We start from the raw sequence: 26,503 nt of genomic DNA on the forward strand, positions 1-26,503 counted from the left end.
TCACACTGATTTTAATCTGTGTCCTTTTCCAAAATGACAGCTGCCCTTTGTACGCTCCTACCTGGTCGTGGGGGTCCACACTGGGGGTCGGGGCTTCGCTGCCTCTGCGGGCCCCACCCACTGGCAGGTGCAGCTCCGCAGGGCCAGGACTCCAGGCACGTCCCCTCCTCAGGGAAGCAGATTCTTGCCAGGTGCCCCAAAGATGCCCTCAGTCCTCCTCTTCTTGGGATTATTTCTTGCCAAAGAAGAATCCTCCCAATCTTGCCTCCAGGACAATGCTCTTTAGGAGGGTTCCCATAACAGATGTTTTCATGTCAGGATGTTCCAGACTCGGGGAATCAGGCTGCCATTTCACAGACATTTTTGTGTAGTTGGCCACAGGGTATTCTGAAACATGGTTTAGGACGCTGATACTGGGCAGCGCCAAACTACCACTTTCTTCCGACTTCAGGCTCTGTTGCTGAGTCTGGTTATTGGGAAGAAAGCCAGGGTGACCTCATTAGGGTGAATTTTGTCTCGGGGGTTCTACATCACTTTCTGCCACCATGGGCCAACTCTAGCTCCACCCTGCAGCCCACCGGTCCCTCCTGTTAGTACGTGTGAGTCTCCATATGGAAGGACCGTCCTCCCCTCTCCCCACAGGTGGCCCCTAACAGAGACACAGCGTCCTGAGGGAATGACTGGATCATGATGCATCGTGACAAATTTAATCCAATATTGTTCAAACTCCATTGAGATTCCATTTTCTCTTAATGGGCAAAATAATGAAACAGAAGAAAGTAAGAAGATGTTACTACAACCCAGACACTTTTTTACCTGGTCCAAAATTGGCGATTAACAGAACAGAGCCACCAGCAAGAGGTTAGGGAGCGTTCCAAGGCTGTAGAAGAACTCAGCCAATGGATTTTCAAGACCAGAAAATGCTCTGATGACTCATTAAGGGGATCCAAAGGGCCCCAAAATATTTTAAAAAGTACTATTTTTGTCCTTGAAATACACACACACACATATATGCATTTAGTCTTTGTATGTATGAAAACAATTTAAAAACAATGGGGCTAGCCAAATACAACTGGCGGCTTCCTAGGAGAAACCCCATGTCTAACTCCTTGGGCAGGCCATGGCTTTATAAACTGAACCAGTAAACAGAAAAAGATTCTTGAAATCCATGAAGTAGAAGAGAGAAACAAATGCATTCTGCAGTACTCAATATATTCTGTTCAGTCCTGGCAAATAAAAATTATTACAAGGTCTGAGGTTGGTGATCGCCAAACAGTTACAAAGCTGCCTGAACGTGTGACGTGTAGAAATCTCCAGGAAAAGGAAACCTGGGGACAGTGTGGCCCTGGAGGTGCAGCAAGCAATTAAATGTGGATGGGCTTTAACTGACAAGATTGGGTGGGGGTCTAAGAAGCTGAGTACCCTGTTGTAGTTTGAAAAATGGGCCACAGAGCTTCCCAAATCCTAATCCCTGGGACCTATAAATTTTACTTGAAATAGTATAAGGACTTCTGGAGATGTGATTAAGCTAAGGACTTTGAAGTAAGGAGATTATCCTGTATTATCTGGGTCTGATGTAGTCTAAGGGTCCTTGTAAGAAGGAAGTATAAGAGCAGAATCCCTGTCTGGAAATGGTATAAAGTAAGCAGAGGTTGGGGTGATGTGAAACAGCACCCATGAGCCAAGGAATGGAGGTGGAAGTTAGAAACCCGGGAAACAGATTCTCCCCTGGAGCTTCCAGGAGGAACCATCCCTGCACACACACCTTCACTTTAGCCAAGAAGGCCTGACTTTGGCTTCTAATCTGTGTAAGAGAATAAATGTATGTTGCTTTAAGACAAGAGTTTGTGTTATTTCTTGCAGAAACAATTAAAAAAAAAACTCATACAAACCTCACCAGGGGCTCCTATAACCTGCGTGGTTGCCTCATCTTCCTGAGGCTGAATCTCCTCCTGCCCACCCAAGCCCCTCTCGGGTGAAAGTTTAGGCTTCAGCTTTCCAATCTTTCACTATTTCCCTGTGTCCTTGGGTTTGCTCTACAGAGAAAGTTTGCTTTAAGCATTTTACAGTAAATTCTATAGGATTATGTGTCCTGCAGTGAAAATTTAGCAATTTCTTTGGGTTGACCATTACTGTACACAGAACTTTTCTCTCCTCTTGACTCAGGAAGCAATTTGAGGATGAAATAACCCTGCTTCTGAATTCTGTATGTGCCACTGATCTGAGACAGTCTTCACGGCTCCCTCTCCCCTCCCAGCCCTGCCCCATGATGCTCTAAAGGACTAAAGAAGGGGCTGTAAAGCGTCTATCGAAAACGGTTTTTGGTAAGTAGTAACTATTCTAAGTGTTGGGGCATTAGGATCACCATTGTACTTGATTGGACAGGCACTAAAGAGAGTTAACTGCCTACATTATGGAACACAGAAGGCCAGAGGCCTCTCCTTGTTAAAGCCACATGATTTATATCCCCCGCTCCCAGCTGAGAGGAGGCACAGCGTGAGCGCAATGGGTCTTTGTCCGAAGGCTGCTGGTGTTCAGATACTATCGCTTTTTATTTATTCCTATCTCAAAAAGTGGTTGCAAAGATTTCGTGAATTGATGCACTTAGATTCATTGACTTGTTGCCAGTACCCAGTAAATATTGCCATTATTATTTCTAGTGCTATACTAAGGACATTTTTTATTGGGAGTAGGAAGAAAAAGAAAGACCAAAACCACTTAAAAGTGATTCCATCCAGACAACTTGAAATGTCGAATCAAAGGCCTTTTCACGCAGGGAGAGAGGCAGACATCTCAAGGACACACGTGTGCAGAACTTAAAGCTGTCAGCTGTGTTAAAAAGAAATGTCTTTAAAGGCTGATGAATAGGAAGGTGATGAAATATAAGGCAAATCATAAATTCTAGATTTTATCAAAGTTTTAGCAATTTGCTCATTATATACCCAATATTGCTGGAAAATGTGAATCACCCATAATATCAGTCTATTGTTTTATCCCCTCTTTTTGCTTCTTAGTTTTATTTTTCTCTTATCCAATTTTCTTTCAGTGCTGCGACATTACTAAGTGACTGCCAATCTCTGCTGTTGAATTTACCTTTCTCCAGCCTTCAGATGATTGGCTCCCAATCCAGATCCTCTCCTAACAGAACCTTAACCAATTTCTCCTAGTTAGCAGTTGGCACAAATTTGTGTAATTATGAAATAATGTTGGATTCCTCTCTGCGCTGGAAGGACTATCATATCAATGGCTTTGTGAATTTTCCATACTGATGTTTAGCTTCCAGCCCATGACTGACATGGGGCAGGTGCCAAATGAAGAAAAAAATTAAATGTGCCTTTTAGTCTCTATTAATATTAGTTAATAATTACACTGAATTAACTGCTATGTGATGATGTAGCCAGATGATATTTTATAATATTGTCTCTTACCAACTTAGAATTGTTGCCCCTTTATTCTGTATTTTTCTTTGCATCTCAAAAAATCCTTCTTTTCCTATGGGTTTAAATTGGATTCCTCCAATAAGAGATTTTTTACACAAAATTTAGGATAAATAATAGAAGCAGAATCTCTGTTGTTCTAGGAGACTGAGGGTATCAGCAGCAGATTTCCAGATCTGCTCCTGACCCATGCAGTGGTTTTCTAAGGCTCTAATTCATGTACTAAAACATTTTTGTTCCTGGGAATAACCAATATGGCTTTTATTTTCCTGACTTAATCCTGACACAATTGTGGAATCTCTAGCTCACTGAAGAAAGACATGGCAAATGTACTGTTTTAGATGATTTTAAAATCTAAAATTCAAATTCTGATCCTGGAGACTATTTTCAGATCCACATGCAGCGTTAAGCAGTTTTTGTGTGATGAACAATCCATTACCCATTTTATACTTACTTTTATACTAGATGATCTGGGATACTATTAATATTTAGTAATTGTACTCTTCTCTTTTTAATTTTGGCATTATATTTTAAAATGTTATTAAAATATAATAGCAGTAAAATGGCTCAGAATATTAAAATTGTTTTCTTAGCAACAAGCGATATCCCTTGTATTTTTCCTCTGTGATAGTATTTGGTGCTTTTTATTATTTCTCATGTTCAAGTACAGGTCAATCAGACTATTGGCTCTTTTAAAGATAAGTGACCTAAAGAAATCAATCATTTTGTCATTGAATGCTGAGAATTTTGTTGTTGACCTCACCGTTGTTTCTGTTTTCTCCAGTAGAAATCTACTAAGCATTAAGTTCTAAATACTTAATCCCTAAAGTCATTTCACACAGATTCATTCACAGTCATCTAATATTATTTTGGATTCTTGTCTTGATTTTTTTTTGTCATTTGTTATTACACTTGTTTGCTATAAATGTATCAGAGACAAGTCAGGTAACGTTTCAAAAAGCTCTAGCATTATTTATAAGATTTTGAAAACTTATTGGTTTATAAAAGAAAAAAAGACTTTCTTGCTCTTCTATAATTATTACTTGTTCAGATCTAACAGAGGCACCACATTCCATAAAGTTTTATCTTCACTTTTTTCTGAATTCTCTCCCTGTGCCTGTCACCATGACTGTGTGCTTAACAGCTTTGTGAGATGCAGCCTCTTAGTTTGAAGCATCAGAAGGGTACCCTGTGAAGTCGTGGTTCTAAGTAACCTTCAAAAATTAGTATATTTGCTTTGTTTCCTGTTGTTAACTAAACAAATCTTAAAACAAACTAAAACATTAAGAATTATATATTTTAAATGTTGTTGATATCTGACTGGAAATCTAAATGACTCAATGATACTTGTTTTTCCATCTTTGTGACACTTTACTCAGAAGAATGTTCTTCAGCTCTATCCAGGTAGGTACAAAAGATATAAAAACTCTATCTCCTTTTATAGCTGAATTGTGTTCCATGATATGCAAGTATCCAATGTATGTGATATGTGATACTAACATGAACCCAATAGATAAACAACTACACCCCCACATGAGACAAAAATACATTAAAATTAAGTGGGGGGAGGGGAGAAGAAAGAATAGGGAGAGGGGAGGAGGGAAGGGGATTGGTAAACTCTCACCTAATGGGCATAATGTAAGGAGTACAGCACACCCCCTGGGGAAGGGACTCAACTACAACTTGAACTTGACCTAACAGATGCAAACAACATAACCTCATCATTTGTACCCTTATATTAACCAGAAATAAATTTTAAAAATTCAAAAAAGAAAGTCTTCCAAAATGTGAATGTATAAATTTCCAAGGATGGTCACTGTAGTACTACTGCAAATTGCACATAACAAATTAAAAATTAAATAAAACAAAACCAGAAAACAACAGGAATGCCTGATGAAAGGTGGATGGGTATGGAACTTAGGACATGTAAATATAAATGTGTATGATTTTGAAAGGAATTTCAGATGTATAAGTATACTGTTATGTGTGTAAATTTTATTTAGTTTTTAATTGTGGTAAACTTTACATACGGTAAGATAGATTTTGGGGTGAACAAATTGATTTGTTTTTACAAATGCAAACATAAACACTCATGTCAACCCACACTTTTATCAAGGTATAGAACAGTACTATCACCCCAAAAAGGGATGGCTGGGCCTCTTCCCAATCAATCCTTCCATCCCAGAAGCCTCTACCAATCTGAACTCTCGGGAAACAGATGACTTTTCCTTCTTCTAGAATTCATATAGATGATATCATACATATGTTATCTTTTATGTCTATTTTTACTCAGGATATTTATTGTTTGAGATTCATCCATGTTGTTCAATGCATTATAGTAGTGCTAGCTTTTTTACTGATGATTATTAGTGCCTCCATTTCTGTTTTCATTTAATTTTTCTTTTATTGATGATTATTTTTGCCCCCATTTCTTTTTTCATTTCTCACTGCACAGTTCTAATATGCTTACTTCATGCTCTGTAAATTTCCCCACTGTTCCATCTTGTTAATTTCACTTTATGATTATTTATTCCTAGCTTCTCTCATATTCTGTCAATAATAACTTCAGACAACAAATCATTATTTATATACTTTGAATGAGGGCCCCATTTATTATCCAATGTACATTCTCACTAGTTTACTGGATTTAACTAGCAGCCAGGCCATTAGCTAAGGGTCCTGCTGCAGTACAGCAACTTCTCTTTGATTGGCTTGACCAGGGTCCGTATGACCCCTGTTTCGAATACTTTATCATTTGCTCTGTTGTACCAATTTAAATTCAATATACTCTTACATTGTGCTCATTAAGTGAGAAAACAGTACATTTTCAATGACTTACTTTCTTTAGTGAGTTAGAGATTCCACAATTGTGTCAATTAGGATTAAGTCAGGAAAATAAAATCCATCCTGGATATTCCAAAAAAAAAAAAAAAAATTAGTACATGAATTGGAGACTTAGAAAACCACTGCATGGGTCAGGAGCAGATCTGGAAATCCACTGCTGATACCCTCAGCCTCCGAGAGCAACAGAGATTCTGCTTCTATCATTTATCCCAAATTTTGTGTAAAAATATCTCTTATTGGCAGAATCCAATTTTAATCCAATTTCCCTCTCTCCTTCCCTCCCCTTTTTCTCCTCTCCTCACCCCCAATTTGAAGACTGAAACTCCCCATCTCTCACCATTCATAAAATTTGACTCTTGCTGGATAAAAGATTTAAATTTAAGACATGAACCAATACAAATTCTAGAAGAAAGTGTGGAGAAAACTCTTGACAAAATTGGCCTAGGATAAGATTTTATGAAGAAGACCCCCAAGGCAAGTGCATCAACACCAAGAATAAATAAATGGTCCATGGTCAAACTAAAAGTTTTCTGCACAGCTAAGGGTAGCACAACTAAAGCATATAGACAACTTTCTGAACGGGAGAAGATATTTGCATGCTACAAGTCTGACAAAAGGCTGATAACTAGAATCTACAGAGAACTCAAACAATCAACAACAAAATAGCAAACAATCCCATTCACAAGTGAGCAAGAAAAAACATGAAAAAATGTCTGATAAAGACAGACAAACGGCCAACAAAGACATGAAAAAATGCTTATTGGCTCTAATCGTCAGACAAATGCAAATCAAATCCTCCCTGAGATGTTACCTAACCCCAGTGAAAATTGCTTGTATTACAGTCTCAAACCATGCAGATGTTGGCATGGCTGTGGAAAGGAGGGAATACTTTTACTGCTGATGGGATTACAAACTAGTCCAGCCTCTATGGAAAGAAGTATGAAATAATCCTCAAAGAGCTAAAAGTAAACTTTCCATTTGAGCCTATAATTCAATTACTAGGTATCTACCCAGAAGGGAAAAAAAATCATTTTACTACAAGGACATTTGCACCAGGATGTTTATCACAACTCAATTCACAGTCGCCTAGATGTGGAATCAACCCAAGTGCCCATCAATTCAGGAATGGATGAATAAACTGGCATATGTCTACCATGGAATACTATTCAGCCACAAAAAGATAGAGACTTTACATCTTTTATATTTACTTAGATAGAATTAAAGATCATATTTTGTAGTAAAATATCAGAAGAATGGAAAAGCAAATATTTAGTGTATGAAGTGCTAATATAAAACCAACAGATAAAAAGAAAAACCGACAGATAAACAACTACATCCACACAGGAGAGAAAAACACAATTAAATGGAAGTCATTCATTAAGATAGATGCCTAAGAATCTGCCCTGAGATCTCTACAACCAGGTCTGCTCTGATACCATTTTATCCTTCTTGGTGTGCCCAGGGCTTGAGATTTGGATGTGCTCCAGCACATCAGTGAGAATGGGTGATGAATGGGATTACTAGACTGAGGGCTGTCAACATTTTTAATTCAAAGTCTAACCTTATAATTTAATACAATTGTGTTTACTTAATAGACAACATTTTGAAGATCAAATCTGCAAGGAACAATTTTTCTTTTCGATTACATTGTCCCCAGTAAAAGCTTTCCCACTTAGGGTGGATAACTGATGTCGTCACAAATGAAGACAACAAAATACTTCCCCACCTATTGGTGGCCATTGCCCCAAATGCGCTAGCCCCAGTGTGTTGCTCACCACACCCTCTGGCTGCCTCATTTCTTCTCGGTCCTCATGATCTAACAAACAAAGGTTCACTGCACAGAGGAACAGCTAACCCATTAGTCTGGGGCCCTGCTGCAGTGCAGCAACTTCTTTCTGTTTTAAATAACCAGTATCTACATGACCCCTGTTCTTGAATACTTTATCATGTGCTCTGTTGTACCAATTTAAATTCTGCAGTAACCCATTATTCAAGAGGGATATTTCTAAGATGTGTAGTGGATGCTTGACCCTTGGATAGTACCAAACCCTATCCATGCTATGTTGAAACCCTCTATTAGCATATAGGGTTTATGATGAGAGGACGTTTCCTCTACTCACACTGAAAGCAGGCTTTCAATGAGCCTGTTTTCTCACCCACTAAAGATATAAGAAACTTTTACCTTGTTTCTGGATTTCTCCTGGGGAACATGCTTTACCTTGTGGTTTGGCTGATGAGTCTATGAGGCTATGGAAGGTCAAAGGCTACTTTATTATCTTACTGATGCCCCCTGCTGCATGGGATTCTCTAATGTGAAATTATTGTAAGTAATCCGTCTGTTTGGGGATGTGTTAACTTTTCTATATTTTATATAAATGGTATAGCAGACTTCTTTGTGTATGTAAGTATGTGAGCGCACATAGTTTTTTATTTTAAAAAGAATATTACTTGGCAGAGGGTTATAAATATTTTATGGGCTTATGTTACATGGTCGCAAATTGAACTTTAGAAAGTTCGCATCAATTTATTTTTCTAGGCGCAGTGTATGAGGATGCATATTTCACCACAACTTGGCCCATTCCAAATTTCTTAATAAGATGAGACAGCTATGGAGATGTAGGCAGGTGGCTCTGTGTATCACAGGGTCTCCAGCAGGGATTTATTACACTATAAAACCACATGCACGTTTTGTTGAAAGGAGTATTTTTCAGTTGGAGAAAACACAAAGGCTAAAGCCTTTTGTTGATCTAGAGGTTTTTGTCTTGCTCTTAATTATAATTTTCTCTCTCTCCATCCTTCAGCCATCATCTTGACCTCTCCTTAAAGGTCAGGCAACTACAACTGACCAATGGTGACTGTGAGGCCACTGTGGCTCAGGTAAACACATGCAAATACGTACAGGTAATATAAGAAGCCCTGGTTTAATTTCCACATTGTTTTAATTGCTATGCTAATGTAAACCTCTTGCGAAAAGGTTTCCTCTGTTAATCAACTCAGCATCCCCCAGGTTCAGGCCACATGGCAATATAGGGCGGGACAGACATGAGAAATATTGCTTCACAGAAATAAATGATGAAATGGGGGCAATGAAATTGTTATCTTTTTTTAAAGATTTGGATAAAAATGAGCACAATTATTTTCAAAAGGACTGTAGAATTTGTACTAGAAACAAAGTCACAGTAGTTTGTGCCTCATTTTTGCTAACATCATAAGAGCTTGTGCATAATTTATAAGAAACTAATTTAGTCTCAGACATAAATTTTCTGGTGGTGGGGAAAAGCTTTTTATTATGCATGTTTTATGACTTAACTTTTTCTCCTGTCCCCATTAAAATGTCTGGGCTCTGCACGTCCACACTTCCCCTCCCGACTGTGCCAGTTGTGGGCCAGGAGCCTCTCTAGATACGTGCTTGTTACAGTTGTGGATAAAACTAGTTGATTTATATTCCAACAAGAAATTGGATTAACATTTTACAATTCTCTCTTAGGTTCTCCCTTTACCATTTAAGAACATTCTATTCCCTTATTAGATAATATTTTGGACACAAAGTTTGCAAGAAATGTTTTGTGTTTTATATTTAAAAAATATATTTGAAGCAGCGAAACCAAATATTCTGAGTCATATATACAATTTCACTTTTTTTGCTTCATCGTGATACACATTCCGAGTGGGAGGGACACTAAGAGTTTTGTAAGCATTAGGTGGCACTTTACACGCTTTTGTCTCTGTCACCCTAAACTTCTGTTGATCCAGGTAATCAGCATATCCCAGGCTCAGGCCACATGGCAGGACAGGACAGGACTGAAATGGGGGAAAATAATTCCTGTGACTCAAGGACTATATCCAGCCTTCAAACCCTAACTCCACCATTTACTCAAACTCCCCCTACCCTCAGAAATCAGTTGTCCTAATTTAAATACATATCGTAAAATGATCCTTCATGAAGGAGAAAACAAATTAATGTAATTCATTTTTTCTTGGTGATAAGACACTATTGATTTTGAGTGTATAAAGGGAATGGTATTGTGAAGCAGGGAGCTTTTCCAGAGATTGTGAGGAGGAGCTGGGTGGACCTGGGTAACCCCATCTTTTCCCCAGCTGGGAAAAGAGAGGAGACTCCTCAAGGGGGTGATGGCCAAGCTGTGTTGGGAAACGCAGGGGGTGATGGCCTAACTGTGTTAGGAAACACAGTGAGCGTCCCCACTGCGGCCGCAGTGGCTGTGGATCTGATGAAACACTAGCGTGTCCGTGATCCCATCTGGGAGGGTGAAAATACCTAACTTAGGATCTTGCTGTGATTACTCTCTCAACCAGTATGTGTGAAAATCTTCTGTTAACTGCAGAGTAACATACACATATAATAATATTATTCTGCCAAGCGGAGAGGAGGAAATGCATAAAATGATCAAAAGAAAAATCTGACATGCTTTGCCTTTTCTCACAATGCTGCCTAGCCGTTCTGCTATCTTTCTGCATTAAAAAACTGTTTAAAATGTATTTCCTATCTTCTTGCAATTGGCATGTTTAGAGGTTGAAGACTCCATACAAATATAGAGATAAATATATTTTTTGTAAAAATTACAATTCTAAACTTAACTATGACCCATGATCTATTTTTCATCTCATTCACTTACACTTAATAATCGTTCATTAAATTACAAAGGGTTACTGCCTCACAGCGCTCTCTCGGCATCCTCTGAAGTTACTTGGCAGAGAAGGGGGACAGAGGACCCGAAAGCCGCATGAGCCTTTCACAGCCAGGCCGGGCCTGCACACCCTGGGTGTGCCCTGCAGAAGCGCCTGCTGTCCCATTTGTAATTTAAGCGACTCAGGCAGTCATAGACAGGTACTTTTCCTAAGCAAAAGCTTCATTGATAATCATGCACCATGTAAATAAATTCATCTTGATTTGCACTGGGGGTCAGTTGCCACCATGCCCATTTTGCTTGGATCCTGTTTATTTTTCCACGTTGCTGGTTGAAGCTGTCCCAGCGTGGACTCCCAGAGTGTGCTGAAGGGGCGTCTCAGGGGAGGCCTCGGGAGCAGGAGAGAGCTGCCGGCTAATTCGTTTGTACACTCAGCTTTTCGGAGTTTCCACAGCCGACTTCTTCCCGCAGCCCGTGGGCAGCGGAGGCCACGCACCGTGCACCTGGAAGCTGAGCCGACAGGCCCCGCCGGCGACGCTCAGGGCCAGTTCGGGAACAGTCTGGGGGGCAGCCAGGGGCCCAGCGAGGCCCGTCGTCAGGCTGACTGCAACTGTCTGCCGGTTTGTTCCTGCCAAGCAGCTTTAAGGACGTGCAGGACGGATTGTTAACACCTGCCTGCTTCACTTTAATTGGCAGCTGATCCTTCTGACAAGAAGCGCGCTGAATAATTAGCATCGCTCCCAGGTAATGGGAAACAAATGCGAAGAGGCCCCTCCTGCGGTCCTTCTCCACCTGATGCGGCCGCGGGCGGCTGCGTGAAGTCCCGTTATCATCACAGCGAAGAGCAGGCGGGCAAAGGCTCCAACACGAAGCAGAGAAAAGGTCCCTGAATTATTCACGGGGAGAAGCCAAGCTCGAGGCCAGGGGAGCAGCTTAACTATGGACAAAAGCTCCTTCAGACTCGGGCTTCCCTACGACTTGGCGCTCCCTCCGCGTCCTTCCAAATTTCATTCTGGGGTGTGGGAGTCTGTGGGTGTTTAAATTTGTGCCTCATCTCAGGTTTACATAGGGCCTTATATACCGCTGGGAAAATATGGCAACATGTGAAGTTTTGTCTTTTGAAAAAATGATTCTATGTATAGAACATTTTTAGACAGAGAAGGTTATTTATAAACTGTTCATTATAAATCCCTCTCTCTCTCTTTTTTTTTTTTTTTTTTTTTTGGCAGTTTTTGGTCAGGGCTGGGTTTGAACCCACCACCTCCGGCATATGGGGCGGCGTCCTACTCCTTTGAGCCGCAGGCGCCGCCCAAATTCCTGTCTCGTTATCACAGCTGTTTCACCATTAGTGTATTTGAGTTTGTATGGCCAGGAATACATTCAAGAAAAGCCAAAAATGTAGATATACTTCTGTATCTCAACTCCTAAAGGGATGTTTTTAAATATTGCTAGTATAACATGCATTTTAAAATTCTTTTCTAAAGAAAAATTACTGAGTTGAAAGCTGAATCTTAGATTAGATGTGCAAGCCATTAGCACACTCTGAGCTTTCTTCTTCTGAATAGATCCTCGCGTTCTTACTGGGTATCAAAGACCTGCTTTTTTGTTTTCCCTCTGTATGAGTTATCTAATCTTTTGCTACACATTACTAAAAATTTAGTAGATTAAAACAACAAATATCTGTTTTCTCATGGGCTCTGTGGCATGGAACCCAGGCATGGCTGAGCTGAGTCCCTGCCATGGTGTCCCTCAGAAGCCTGCTGTCCACCGCTGGGTCTCTGCCGCCAGGCTCACAGTGTCGGTCAGCAGAACTCACTTTTCTGCAGACTTGTGCTTGACGCATAGGTACCTCTGTGGCAGCTCCTTCTTTGAATCCAGCGTGGGAGAAGGTCTAGCAGCAAACAGGAAAGTTGGATTACATAATGTAATAACAGACGTAATACTCTGTCACTTCAGCCACACTCAATGTATTAAAAGTTGAGTCACAGTCAGGGTGAGGGGGTCATATAAAGACTTCAGTACCAGGTGATAGGAACCATGGAGCTACCCTACAGTGAATCCACCATAATTGCTATGGTCCAAATGTTGTGAAACTTGAAGACAGAGACAGTGACATCACTTCCTAAAGTCCCCTGGATGCTTCCATTGAATATTTAATCTTCACTATTTCTGGAAGACTTGTAGGAAGATGTGGGTAAGAGACCCCTTGATAGGGGCTCACTGGAACCCCTTTGCTGCCACATTTTCTGTTTTAGAACTTAATCTCATGTACATTCTGGCTGTTTTCTTAAATTAATTTGGTTTTTAATGAATGCATTGCTCTCTTATTTGTGGTGATGCTGTTTTAAACAAACCTGCTGCATTATAAAAGAATATAATATACTGTCTTATAAAACAATAGTACAATCAGTTATGGACAATACAAAATACTTGGTGTTAATAATAAAAAATATGTTCCCGGTGTTGTGTGTTTACTAGACTAACATTTTACCATCATTTTAAAAAGGATTCCTTCTATCTGTAAAATAAAATAAGTTAGCAGTAAAACAGCCTCAGGTAGGTGCTTTACAAAGCATTCCAGGAGAAAGCCCCATGGTTATTGAAGAAGACAGAAGCAGGACGCTGTGCCCCTGGACACCTTCCAGGGGACGAGCTGTGGCGATGGAAGACAGGGATATTGTCAGGGATCTGACCCTGTGTGGGCCGAGGCTAACATCTGTGTCTGTCTTAGTTTCTAACAAAAAGGTTTAAAAGTAAAAAAAAAAAAAAATTAAAAATGGAATGAAGATGTTATTTTTGTACAGCTATAAAATGTGATTACCTTTTAAGGCTAGGTGTTATTGCCAAAATAGTCAGATGTTTCAAAAAATTAAAAGTTTATAAAGTAAAAAATTTATAGTAAACTGGCTGTTCCTGTGGCTCAAAGGAGTAGGGCGCTGGCCCCATATGCTGGATGTGGCAGGTTCAAACCCAGACCTGACCAAAAACTGCAAAAAAAAAAAAAAAGAAAAAAAGAAAGAAAGAAAAAAAAAGTTACAGTAAACTAAGAGTAAGTTATTGAAAGAAGAAAATGTTTGGGTTTTTTTAGTAAATTATGTGCAGCCTACGCATACAGTGTTTCGTGCATCCTCTGCAGCCATCTCCTAGGTGTTCACGTTCGCTCATTGTGGGACTTGTGGGTGAACGTCTGGTCCTGTAAGCTCCACTCGTAGCAGGTGCCTACTCAGCAGTGTATTCTTCATATGTTATATTTTATGTCCCTCTTCTATGTTTAGATAGGCTTAAATATAAACATCTATTACCATGTGTTACATTTGCCTGCAGTATCCAGTAACGTGCTGTCCAGGTTTGTCACCTGGAGCAGGGGACTGTGTGGCACAGCCCAGCTGTGCAGTAGGCCATCTGGGGATGTGTGAGTACATCCTACAATGTTCACACTAGGACAAAAACACCCAAGAAAGCATTTCTCAGAATGTATCTTCTTTAGTAAGTGACTCATTACTCTGTATTGTTAAGTTAGAGAATTGTACGTATTTAGAGTACAGACAAAAGTAGAACGTCTACGAAAACCTAATTATAATAAGAAATGAAAAGGAAGCACACACCTGCAGGTTAGAGAGACATTTGAGTGAAGAGTTCCGGAGGGAGCCCAGGGTGCCATTTGCCGCCCCCAAGTCAGCTCTTCGTGTGATCACGGGGAGTCACTCAAGCTCTCCCAGCTTTCTCATCCCAGCTGTAGAAGGACCCCAACTAGAGCTTCTCCAGATCCCTTCTTGTACCTGACTCTATGAGCTTATTGTGCCTGTACCTGCTACCTGCAGGCTCAGCATGGGGGATGCTGGGACAGACCAGCTTCCAGATCCCCGACTCCATGTCTCTGCCTTCAGCCACCAGTCCCTGTCCTGCTGGGTGGGTGATAAGACTCCTTCGAGTGTGAAGACGCCACCTGACTCATTTAGCCCTGGAGTTCTGGGATTTAATGATTGATACAGGTTCAATGGCCAACCTTTTGACAATCTTATCAGTCAGCCTGCAAAAATTGTCATTTGTTTATCTCTGATGGCTCCGTAAAATGTTCCATGTGTCCTGCAAATCCACTTTGTAATGAGAAGGTTCTCCATATTTCCAAATGGAATGAGCTATTTACTCTTCACCTGCAGGTTTGGGTTGGTTTCCCTAATGAGTGATTTCAAAAGAATTTTAGGAAAAACGTCATGGGGACACAAACTTAAGATCAAAGGGTATTAAGAAAGAAAACACAGTGATATATTTTAGTATTTTATCCTAACCTAGAGCTATTCTGTCATTTTTTTCTTCAACTCCAACCAAAAAAAGTAATTTTAGCATCTCCTAATTCTCTTTGTAGTGGGAAATATGTGAGTAATTACATTTTAAAATTGATGATGTTAACACTATTTTTGAAATGCTCTTTCAAAGGTACAGAATTAGAATGCTGTATTCTTATTCCCTATGTTGCCTTTCTTCTCAAAAATGTCCTCCATAAAATAAAAATAGAATCAAACTGTAATTAAAGCAATGAAAAATGTATGATACATATGCATTAATTATGATATATGAAAGAAAATAAGAGAGAAATTCCAGGATAAGAAAGAAATTGAAAGTAAAGTTCATTTAAAACTTAATATTCATGAGACTACATTTGCAGCAGGAGTTCATTTAGAAATCTCTTTTGATTCATAAAGAAGCATCTTTAATAACATGATTTTATTTTTCTTTTTTACAGCCAGTTATCACTTACTTTTACAATTTTTTACTATTGAAATTGAATTGTATGTAGTTACAAAAAATATATTCATAGATTCTGACTGAAAATTACTGCAAAAGTAATTTATTGGAACAATGACTTATGTCTGTAATAGGTAGTGTGTCTACACGCAAAATACAAACAAGTTTATGAATATTTTGAATACAACCCCCTTCCTTCTCTGCACACACACCCATGACACACACACAGATCACACATCATAAAACTTGCCGTCAAGGATTAGATGTGTCATGTTGATGCAGTGACGGCCTGAAAAGTTAAACTTTTGGTTATAGATGCATCGGTTCAACTTTTAATCTCAAAAAAACACATAAAATAGTTATCCTGTAATATTTAATATTTTTATGACTTTTGTAAGAAAATGGCATTCATTACTTAAATGTAAACGTTCTGGACATTCATATTTTGAAATGCATGATCTAGTCAGAATTTAATCCAATTAACGGAGATTCCCCTACTGACTCTTGCGTGTTTTGTTTTGCTCCTGACTTGTTTCTCTGAGAGCCCTTCACAAGACAATTACAGAGCTGCTCCCTCTAACCGAAGTGTTGTGCTCTCCCTGTCAGAATTCAGTGCCATGATTAAGATTATTTATAGTGCTTTTGTCTAAAAGTCACCACCTCTGGATCTAATAGAACAGCCGGGAGAAGCCGGATGAAAGGACAGAGCCGACACCCTGCAAATCACCCTGTGGGAGTGACACTCAATTCCGCTGCTGTTATGAATCGCATCAATTCATCCATCTACATAGGAGCCCCATTATAAACAGCGAAAATTTTGTGAGCAGATGAGTAAAGTGGAACAACACCAAAAACTAGTTTTAATGAGCTGTATTTGTCATATAAGCCTAAGACAGAGGCTTATGTTGAGACACAATTGAGTTGTTTGTTTTTTTCTACTTTTCCCAAACATGATGTTACTGTACATAATTGTTTCAGATTAGCAATTGTTTTAAAAGGAGTTGAACTGAAAAAAATATATACAATATTGTTTAATACAATGTCTGACTTTCAGCAGATGAAGCAAGGTGAATATAATTTAAAAGTAAAAGCATGAAATTTTTTTTTTTTTTTTTTGCTTAACATCGACATTATGATGGAGCCTACTAATCTACTAATTATGCAAGAACTTTGTGAAATCATCATGATTTCTAGGCTGCTGTGTTGTAGAGTTTTTAAGAGAGGGTGGTGTCACATATTTGGTAAATGCAGAAAGTACTGAAAGGAGGATAAGACTGTGTTGGAACCTGGAATGAATAACCAGAAAAGTTCTTAATAGAACATTTGTTTAAAGTAAAAATATTAAACTGAGAGATTTGAGTTAAATTTAGCTAATAATGATGAAAATAAGTTCATAAATTTGTTAACAAACTCTTCAATTACTAACCAATACACACAGTTAACAAGCAGACAGTAACTTAATGAAAAAGTCATGTTCTAATTCAACCGTATGTCTATACTATTGGTGTAAAGTAATACATTCGTTTATAGTTTTATCTGTATATCTCTCATGTGGAAATAATTGTACTAGGTCCGTTTTTTCCCTTTATACTTTACTAATAGCAGAGACCAAATTTAATTGAATGCTTATGTTAACCTCATACAGGGATTAGAAAATTTTGAATTCTTATTAAGTACCAAGAAATGGGTAGGTACTTTATAAATTCTTTTAATCAGACTACAATGCTGGGAGACATGAGCTATTATTCCCATTTTATAGTTAAGTAGAATTCAGTGAAATGAGAGAGCCATTGTCCCAGGCCCATCCCTGAGAAGTTCTCAGAGCAACTTCATTCAGAAAAGGGCGCTCTTTCTATCCTAACGTAGCATTGCATTCACTTAACTTTCCACTCTTCCTGACAAAAGCTTGTTGTAGGGGGCTATCCTGTAGACGCTGAAACTTATTTTTAATTTATGAGACTTATCAAGAGCATCTGTAAGGAATTTATTTTTATCTGGTTATTTTGTTTCCCTGGTTATTTGTTTATCCTAGGAGCAAAAGTGATTATAGATAAAGATTTAACTCCCTTCAATTCTGATTATAGCTCTTTTTCCTCCTATACTAAATACATGGCTTTTACTCTTATTTCATTAGATTTCTCATTTACATGAATTGTGGTAAGGAATTTCCAAGGAAACAGAAAAGAAATGCATTTCTACATTTTAAAAAACCAACTCTCAAGTTCATTTGCTATACAATCTAGGAAAGGTTTCTCTATCTCTCCTCAGGAGATAATAATTTTAATTAATGGCTTTATTCAATAGAAAAATAAATATTTGGAGTGGCGCCTGTGGCTCAAGAAGTAGGGCCCCATATACCAGAGTTGGCGGGTTCAAACCCAACCCTGGCCAAAAACTGCAACAATAGCAACAAAAAAAAAAAAAAAAAAAAAGAAGAAAAAGAAGAAGTAGAAGAAAAATAAATATTAAAAAGAAACACACACACACACAAAACAAATCATCAAAGCATTAGGGAAAATTTCACCCAGGAAGGAAGGATTTATTGTGCAAAACATTCTATCATGTGTCAAAAACTGAACACACTTTTTCTACCAAAATTGCAACCTGAAATGGGTTCTTCTTCTTTTTTTTTTTTTTTTTTTTTTTTTTTTTTTTATAAAATATGGAACGCTTCACGAATTTGCGTGTCATCCTTGCGCAGGGGCCATGCTAATCTTCTCTGTATCGTTCCAATTTTAGTATATGTGCTGCCGAAGCGAGCACGGTTCTTGTTCATCTTCTAATGCAACCTTGAAGTGTCACCCTTAGACCCAGAAAACTCTCATGGAAAACCAGTCAGACAGGAGATGGTGGACTTTGGTGTTTAGGGGATGATGTGAACAATGTTCCAAGGGAAAAGGCAGAGAGCCACTTGGGAGACAGATTATGTTGCAGATTTCAACTTGCACGCTTTTCTCTTCCTCACTTCATCCTGGCTTAGGTCACTAGTCATGGTCATAACTCCAAAACTGAAGAAGGGCAGCACCCGTCAGGCCCTTAAATGTAACATTGGGCCAAACAGGGCTGCCCAGATCTGACAGATCAGCCAGCCAGCAGCAGGCCTTCCTCCCACTGCCCCTTCACACCCCAAGGACTAGAAGAGATAGAGCTGCAGGAGGAAGAGTGAGTGAGTCCAGTGGTCCAGTCCGCGTCATAGCACTGCTGGTCCTCATTGTGGAGGACACTTCTCCAGGCTGTTAAACTGAGCAGACACAGACAGACACACCAGGGTGTGGAATCCTTGTGTTCATCTTCTCCTTGGTCTTTCATCAATACACCAAGATCAGCTACGGTGTTCAGTTACTTCTAGGGAGCAACTAGACATCCAAGACAGTATTCAGCAAAATTTAAAAAGGTTGGGGGAGGGAATCCACATAAAGGGAATGATCTGATCTGCATAAAAGACAAACCAAAATTAATGAGACAGAAACGTAAGAATTTTTGTTAAGAGTAATAATTATTGCCAAAGTGATCAAGGAGGATATTGTAACATTTATCAAGATAGAATCATTTATAATAAAAATACAATAAATTGTATGAAATGATGTAAGTAAAATAACAGAGTAGACCTAACTACCTAACTACTGTGCATATATATATGTATTGAAAATAAATAGAAATTATTTTTTGTTGAGTACACGGGGTTCAATCACAGAAGCTAACCATCTATTGCGCAGATAAAGGAAGTCTCAGTAAGTACCAAAGCATACACGTGGAATATAAGTTCAGATTAATATGCAATACAATGTGAGATTAGTAATAAAAAACTGAAATGTAAGTCAATAAAGTATAATCCAACCAGCTCACCCTTATAAAAAGAATTCCACAGAAAATTGCAGCAGAGTAAGAACTGTGAGTGATCAAAGACATGGCATCTTAATGGTCTAAGATGCCCCTAAAGCAGCATCTGGGGCTATTTATAGGTTTATTTACATACAAACAAGAAAAAAAAGATTGCCAAAGAAAACAGAGGAAAAGCACAAAAATCGGATGAAAGTAAACAATAAAAATAAAGAATAAATATAGAAAAAATTAACCTAAGATTAAAAAAAAACTCAAAAGAGTAAAACCCAAAGTTGTTTCTTGACACTAGTGATATTGTGCCTCTTCTTACTAAGCTAGTACTCAACTCGAGGAGGAGGGGAGAATGAAAGAGAGAAAATAAATAGATAAATGATCAAAAGACCTACACCCAATGAAAATTAAACAAATATTATAAGGATATCACACTTTATCATTTATACAAAAATTTCAAACATGTATAAAATTGATAAATTTCTAAACATATAAAATGCCTATACTGCCACAAAAATGACTACCATGATAACGTGATAAGCTGTGATTCTGATTTTGACAGGCTTAGTATAACCTAAAAGTAACTACAAATAGCATTAAAAAGGCAAATTCCAAACACACTTAATTCATATTTATCAAGGGAAAAAATCAGTGATAAGATGCACGCAGAAGTATAGCAATTTGAATCGTGTTTAGGAAATCAATGTTAGAATCGCTTATTTATTCACGAGCTGGATTTTGCCCAGAGGACGGTTTCCTTCCAGACGTGCTTGTCATGTAAGGAGTGATGTTTCAAATATCACATACTAGTCAGGTTAATTAAAAGAAGAACGGTAAATTTATTCATTGGATTAATTCAACCAGTTAATGAAATATGTATGTGAGCAAAGCCAAAACTATATTCAGTAAACATTTTCTATACCATGTTATAGTCTTAGAGATAGAGACTAAGAGTGATGAAAGATAAGGATTCGATTCTGCATTTTGAAGCACTGGTCCTGACCTTGTCAGTATACAAAGATAAAAATGAATTTTTAGAACTCCCAAGACTAAGAATAAATATAGACTTAGCTTATATTTTATGGCTTATATTTTATGTTAATAATATCCACTGCATGTTATTATTCTCCCTTCATTTTCAAACCCCAATAAAAGCTAAACAAGGGTTTAAGATTGCTGAAGACAGTGGTGGTAACAATTCGGTCCTTTTAACCTGAGACTTATAGTTCAAAAACTATGTACAATGGAGATGAGGGGAAACAGACTATCTCAGGCTTAAAGAAATTTTATTTTATATTATGAATCAAGCCAGCAGTACATTAAAAATAGATAAATCACTAAGAATAAGTAGAATTTATCAAAGTAATGAACAAATAATTCAATATTGGAGGAAGAGTTTATCACAATAGATGCAGACGTTAACCGATGTTTGTTTTTAATTAAACTCAGAGAAATAGGCATAGAGATATTTCCTAAACTTGATAAATTCCATTATCAAGTTTTAATATATTTAAACTTTAAATATATTCTCTTTTATTTAAATGTTAGTCAAAACATATTTTTAAAAATCTCACTCGCATTTAATATAGATCTGGAAATCTTTCTCAACATGGCAAAAAAATGAAAATATAAAAAATTGAGAATATTACTAGAAGGCCAAATTTCAATAATCAAATTATTTACATAAAAAAACTTATAGCAAAGCTAACAGAAATAACATTCTATTTTAAATTATAGCATTTATCTACCGTAGCATTAGCCAACTGGAAAATAAAATGGAATACAATTTTCAGATAATAAGCAAAATTACTACAAGATATGTAATTTTAATAAATAAACAGAGAAAAAGAAAGATCATAAACTCTAGTAAGGAATTCAATAAAGAACTCCATTTGCTACAGGAGCACACCATGTTCATGGTTGGAAATTTAATAAAGTTGTTAATTCTCTTTAATTTTTTTAAATGACTAAGAATCAAATGCAGAATCTCAGTGAGTTACCTGGTGTTCTCTTCCTTGCATTAACACATTTTCACTGCAGATTTAGAAAGCACCACACATTTCAAAAACCATCACGGTTCTACAGGCGGTGTTTGTTGTAACAGCTGAACTGCTTCCAAATTGAATTGAAAACTCTGCCTACAGTGACTGAGTAGCTGGATGAGGCCACTTCTCACTGCACTTTGTCTAGGATGAGTTCAAGAAGCCAATTGTCCAGCCTGGTGTGTGTGTCTCGTGTGTGTGTGTCTGTGTGTGTCTGTGAATGGGTATGATATTCTGCCATCTAAATGAAGACCTTGCCGTTTGTGACAGTATGCTTGAAACATTTATAGGATCCATGGACGTGGAGTCGTGCATATCTGTCCTTCTGTGATGGTGATTCCACTTCTGTGCAGCATGTAACAGCCAAACCCAAGGAAGTGAAGAATGTCATGGTGGTTGCCAGGCACCAGGGTTTGGAGAACATGGGCCGCTGCTCCTCAGGTTTTCATTGTGCAAGATGGTTAAGTTCTAGAGATCGACTGTACAACCTGGGCCTGTCCTTAACGTTGCGGATTATGTACGCTTGGACTTAAATCTTTGTTATTGTGGCAGATCTCATGTTAAGTGTTCTCAGCACAATAAAAAATGATACCATGCAGTTGCTAAAATAATTGTCTTAAATAATATATAGAGGTTTTGGAAAATATCAAGGAGAGTGTTTTATATTCTAAAAGCTGGTTGAAAAGATGTATAATCAAGATTTTTTTAAAAATAGAAATGCAAATAACCAACACGTTATTGTAACTCAGGGCGAAATATCAAGATTTTTTCTCTTATTTCCTTTTGTATGTTTTTATGTCTTCTGCAATAACAGTCATTACTTTAATAAACGTATTTTTCAAAAGATTAGAATGAACACTGCATTCATTCTAATGAAATATACCAGACGCCTTATTTCACGATTGCCTCCAAAATTGTGTGAAATGCAGACTTTGTGAGTAAGGCAGAATTTGTTTTACCGGGCTATGAATGCTGTCTGTTCTTCTTCATGTCCTGGTTGGTGCTTTTAGTCAAATATATTGAGTAGAAACTAGTTATCACTTCTGTGTGTGTGTTTACAGTCGGCACAGTCCCAGATCAGGGTGACACTAACACACTTCCCCAGAATTTGCTTTCCCTTTTTTTGCGTCTACATCAAGCTTCACGTTAGTAACTGCAGATAGGAAAGATAAATCCATTCTAGGAGAAATGAAAATAAAAATCCTCCCTCTAAAGGAAAAGCCATTTGCTCTGGTGGATGAACACAATTTTGTACCGTTATTTTTCTTTCTGGAAAGGATTTTATTTACTTTTTTGGCAGCAATAATGTGGCAAATTAGAATCTGAAGTAGTTTGTTGTTTCAGTTCAGTCGTGATGAGTCACCATTTCAGTCAATCTGACGAGTCATATGGTGTTAAAGCTCTAGACGTGGAGAATTATGTGTTGCTCGGAGGAAAGAGAACAGTTCCAGCAAGAATTTGATAAAGTAGCAAATGATGTCAAATCACCCATTTTTTTACTCCCTGCAGAAGGAACAGAATTGGGCATTTTCAGTTAATGGGTTGCTGTCACATGAGCTGAACGACTGTGTTTTATACACATTGGATCTGAATTTTGCACCTCCTATTCCCGCCCAGCTACTCTTGAAAATTAATTTTGAAAGCTACATTTCCTTTTATTAGGACAGCCTTCTCAAATTCACTTGAATTTTTTAAGTTGGTCAACAATACTACTTTTCAGGACTTGCCTTTTGTAAATCTATCTGATTTAGTATGTTAGCCCCAAGATCTGGGAATCTATTTTTAAATATAACCCATGTGATACTTACAATAAACTAAGGAAAAGGTGCTAGCACATGTTTAAAACTCAAAGATAGCTATTTATTAGTGATTCTTCATTGACACTAGCGATAACTTCCCACTGACGCTCAGCTACTTTTATTTAACAAGTAAGAAGAACATCAAGACATAGTGACATTCCATGTTGCCATTAAGTGAATTTTACATTTAAGTTTAACATTGTAGTTTGGTTTTCCTCATCATTTGCATTTCTTACACTTTATGGCTGTTTGCTCTATTTTTCTTTAGTCTCTTCTTAGCAAAACAACCCTAAACCCTGAAGAAAAGTTAAATCTCACACCTTGTAAGTGTGAATCCTGCTCTGATCTCAGAGTACTTGTATTTGTCTCTAGGATTCTAAGTACAGTGCTAAGTTTAATAATTCTTTTCCTGTTAAAATAACTCTCACTAATGTATTATGTGTTTCAAAATTTGTAAAAGAGAAGATTTCACGTGTTCCCACAAGAAATGACATATATTTGAGGAGACGAGTGTGCTGGTGACCCTGATTTGACAATTTCATGATGTGTATGTACATGGGAACATCACGTGGTACCCCATATATGTATAGAACTATCATCTGTCAATTAAAATCAAATAAAGGTAAAACAAAATAGCTGTCACTACACAACATTTCTGGTTGTGAGCTGAAATCTAGGGGGACATCAGGGGACACCGGAGTCTTTGATAGGACGCTGTTGCCCATCCCTGGGGAAGGGAGAAGTGTATTCTCTGGAGCAGTAACTAACCATAATAAAAAAGTGCTTTTTCTTTTTTTAACAAAAGTATTGAGTTAATTAAGTAATGGAAAAATGTTAATGAAATCTGTAAGAAAACATAAAGGTGAAAATGTCTACGTCTTTGGACTCCACTGGCCAATCCTAAAGTGATATACACGGACACAGAGTACAGCACATTCTCTATGACTACAGACACAGATTACAGCACATTCTCTGTGACTACAGACACAGATCACAGCACATTCTCTATGACTACAGACACAGATCACAGCACATTCTCTGTGACTACAGACACAGATTACAGCACATTCTCTGTGACTACAGACACAGATTATAGCACATTCTCTATGACTACTTTTGAAAAACACCACATTTTATGTCAGAAACAGTTTATGGTGGTATCAACAATATCACATAGGTGGTGGTCATGCACAATGCCATTTGATTATTTTAATTTAATGGAACTACAAATCAGTGAATATATATAAATATATTTGCCTGGGTTCCCAATGGTGGGCCATTTATTCCTTAATAGTAGTAAAAGAATACTGAAATGACAGTTATTTAAGTATCAATAACCCTACCTCTATTAAAAGTTTATATTATATGGAAATTTGCAAAACCTTAATTCATTTAGTAAGAGTGGGAGTCAAGAGTGGGAATCAGCCGTCCAGCATAGGCTGAATGCTGACTCCCTACCACGTTGACCGCAGACTCTGTTTATTTCAATCACGAGGGCTATTTACAACAAACACATTTACCAATAAGAGAACCAAGGTAGGAAAAGCTAACAGCCTGCGTCACTACATTTGTTAATTATGTCCCGGTTCTCCTTAATGCCAAGGTAGTTTTTGTGAACTTCACCAGATTGCATTCTGACAATTGTCTCTAACAACATTATAATGCAATTCATGATTCAAGATGATTTTTTGGATAAGGAGTGAGATCTCACTTTATGGTTTTTTTTTTTTTTTCACTTAATGTGTTTACATGGGTGTATATTTTGCCATAAAGATGTAGATGCTTCTACATAACTAAAGGTTAATAAACAGTCTACTGGTACAATCGTGTAAACCATACCGGTATCCCTTAGTTAATAATCAGTGTTGAGTCCCTGTGCTGATAGAACCCAAGGATCTTCATAAGTCTAATCAAGCATGACTCATATTGAATGAGTGTTTCAGAAAAGAGTATGAAAACTTCTTAGGTAAAATGTAATTTAATTTATTTAATTTGGTGACAGAGTCTCACTATGCTGCCCTTGGTAGAGTGCTGTGGCATCAAAGCTCACAGCAACCTCAAACTCTTGGGTTTAAGCAATTCTCTTGTCTCAGCCTCTGAAGCAGCTGGGACTACAGGTGCCCACCACAAAAACCAGTTATTTTTTTGTTGCAGTTGTCATTGTTTACCTGGCCCAGGCTGGGTTCGAACCTGCCAGCCCCAGTGTATGTGGCCAGCACCCTACCCACCAAGCTACGGGCACCGCCCAGTAAAATGTAATTTTAAAAGAAACTTTCACTAGCTGATTTTAACATGAAAAAAATGTTTTTTAAAAAATCCTTTTTATTAGTTAACCTATGTCTTCCTCATCTTAGATACTTTGGACAAATCAAAAACTTTCACAAACCGCCCCAATTCTGCCCCTCTCAAATCTGCCGAAGACAAAAGAATGAAATAACACCACGTTCCCACTCCATGTGACAGCAGTTTAGGGCAATTCCCCCAATGCTATTTGAAAGTGTATACGGTGTCATTCACCAGACCTAGGCTTCCTTGAAACGTTTTGAAACATATTGGTTTAGTAGCAAGGAGGTCTGGAAATTCAAGCTGTCATCTTAATGAATGAATGGAAACTTTATTCACTGCATCTGTTATTTACATGGGCATGTTCACATGTGCACATTACTGTTGCTAGGAAACTCAGAGCTAGATTTTGCTACCAGCCAGGAGAGACGCATAAATAAGTGTCATCAGATCACCCCGGTTATCACAGCACTCTCATCTCTCTGTTGCTCATCTTCCTGCATCTGAATTACACTTTGAAACCAGAGCCTGTTTAAATTAGCCCAGGTTGTCGAGTGTCTGCAAATATCTTAAACTAAAATTAAATACGCTACAGCTAGTCATTGTGAATTCTTCCTTCTCTAGGTGATTTGCTGCTGGTGTGCATTCTTAAATCTAAGAAAGTGCAGCCAGTCTATTTTACTATATCTTTATCTGTCCATTCCATATTCTCTTAGTCAGAGAGTCTGGGGGTGCGGCGATTCACACCTATAATTCTAACACTCTGGGAGGCTGAGATGAATGGATTGGCTGAGTTCACGTGTTCGAGACCAGCCTGAGTAATAGCCAGACCCCCTCTCTAAAAATAGCTGGACAATGGGGCAAGCACCTGT

The 26,503-nt window shown here is 38.0% G+C and overlaps 1 non-coding gene across 1 annotated transcript; it reads right to left on the minus strand.

The window, feature by feature from the left end:
- Nucleotides 1-18,329: 18,329 nt before the first annotated feature.
- On the minus strand, nt 18,330-18,436 carry LOC111724856. Its single transcript, XR_002773067.1, has one exon. It is a non-coding gene; the product is annotated as a U6 spliceosomal RNA (small nuclear RNA).
- Nucleotides 18,437-26,503: the final 8,067 nt, after the last annotated feature.

This window comes from Otolemur garnettii, unplaced genomic scaffold (assembly GCF_000181295.1).
Source record: "Otolemur garnettii isolate 467f Iridium unplaced genomic scaffold, OtoGar3 scaffold00027, whole genome shotgun sequence".
Taxonomy (NCBI): domain Eukaryota; kingdom Metazoa; phylum Chordata; class Mammalia; order Primates; family Galagidae; genus Otolemur; species Otolemur garnettii.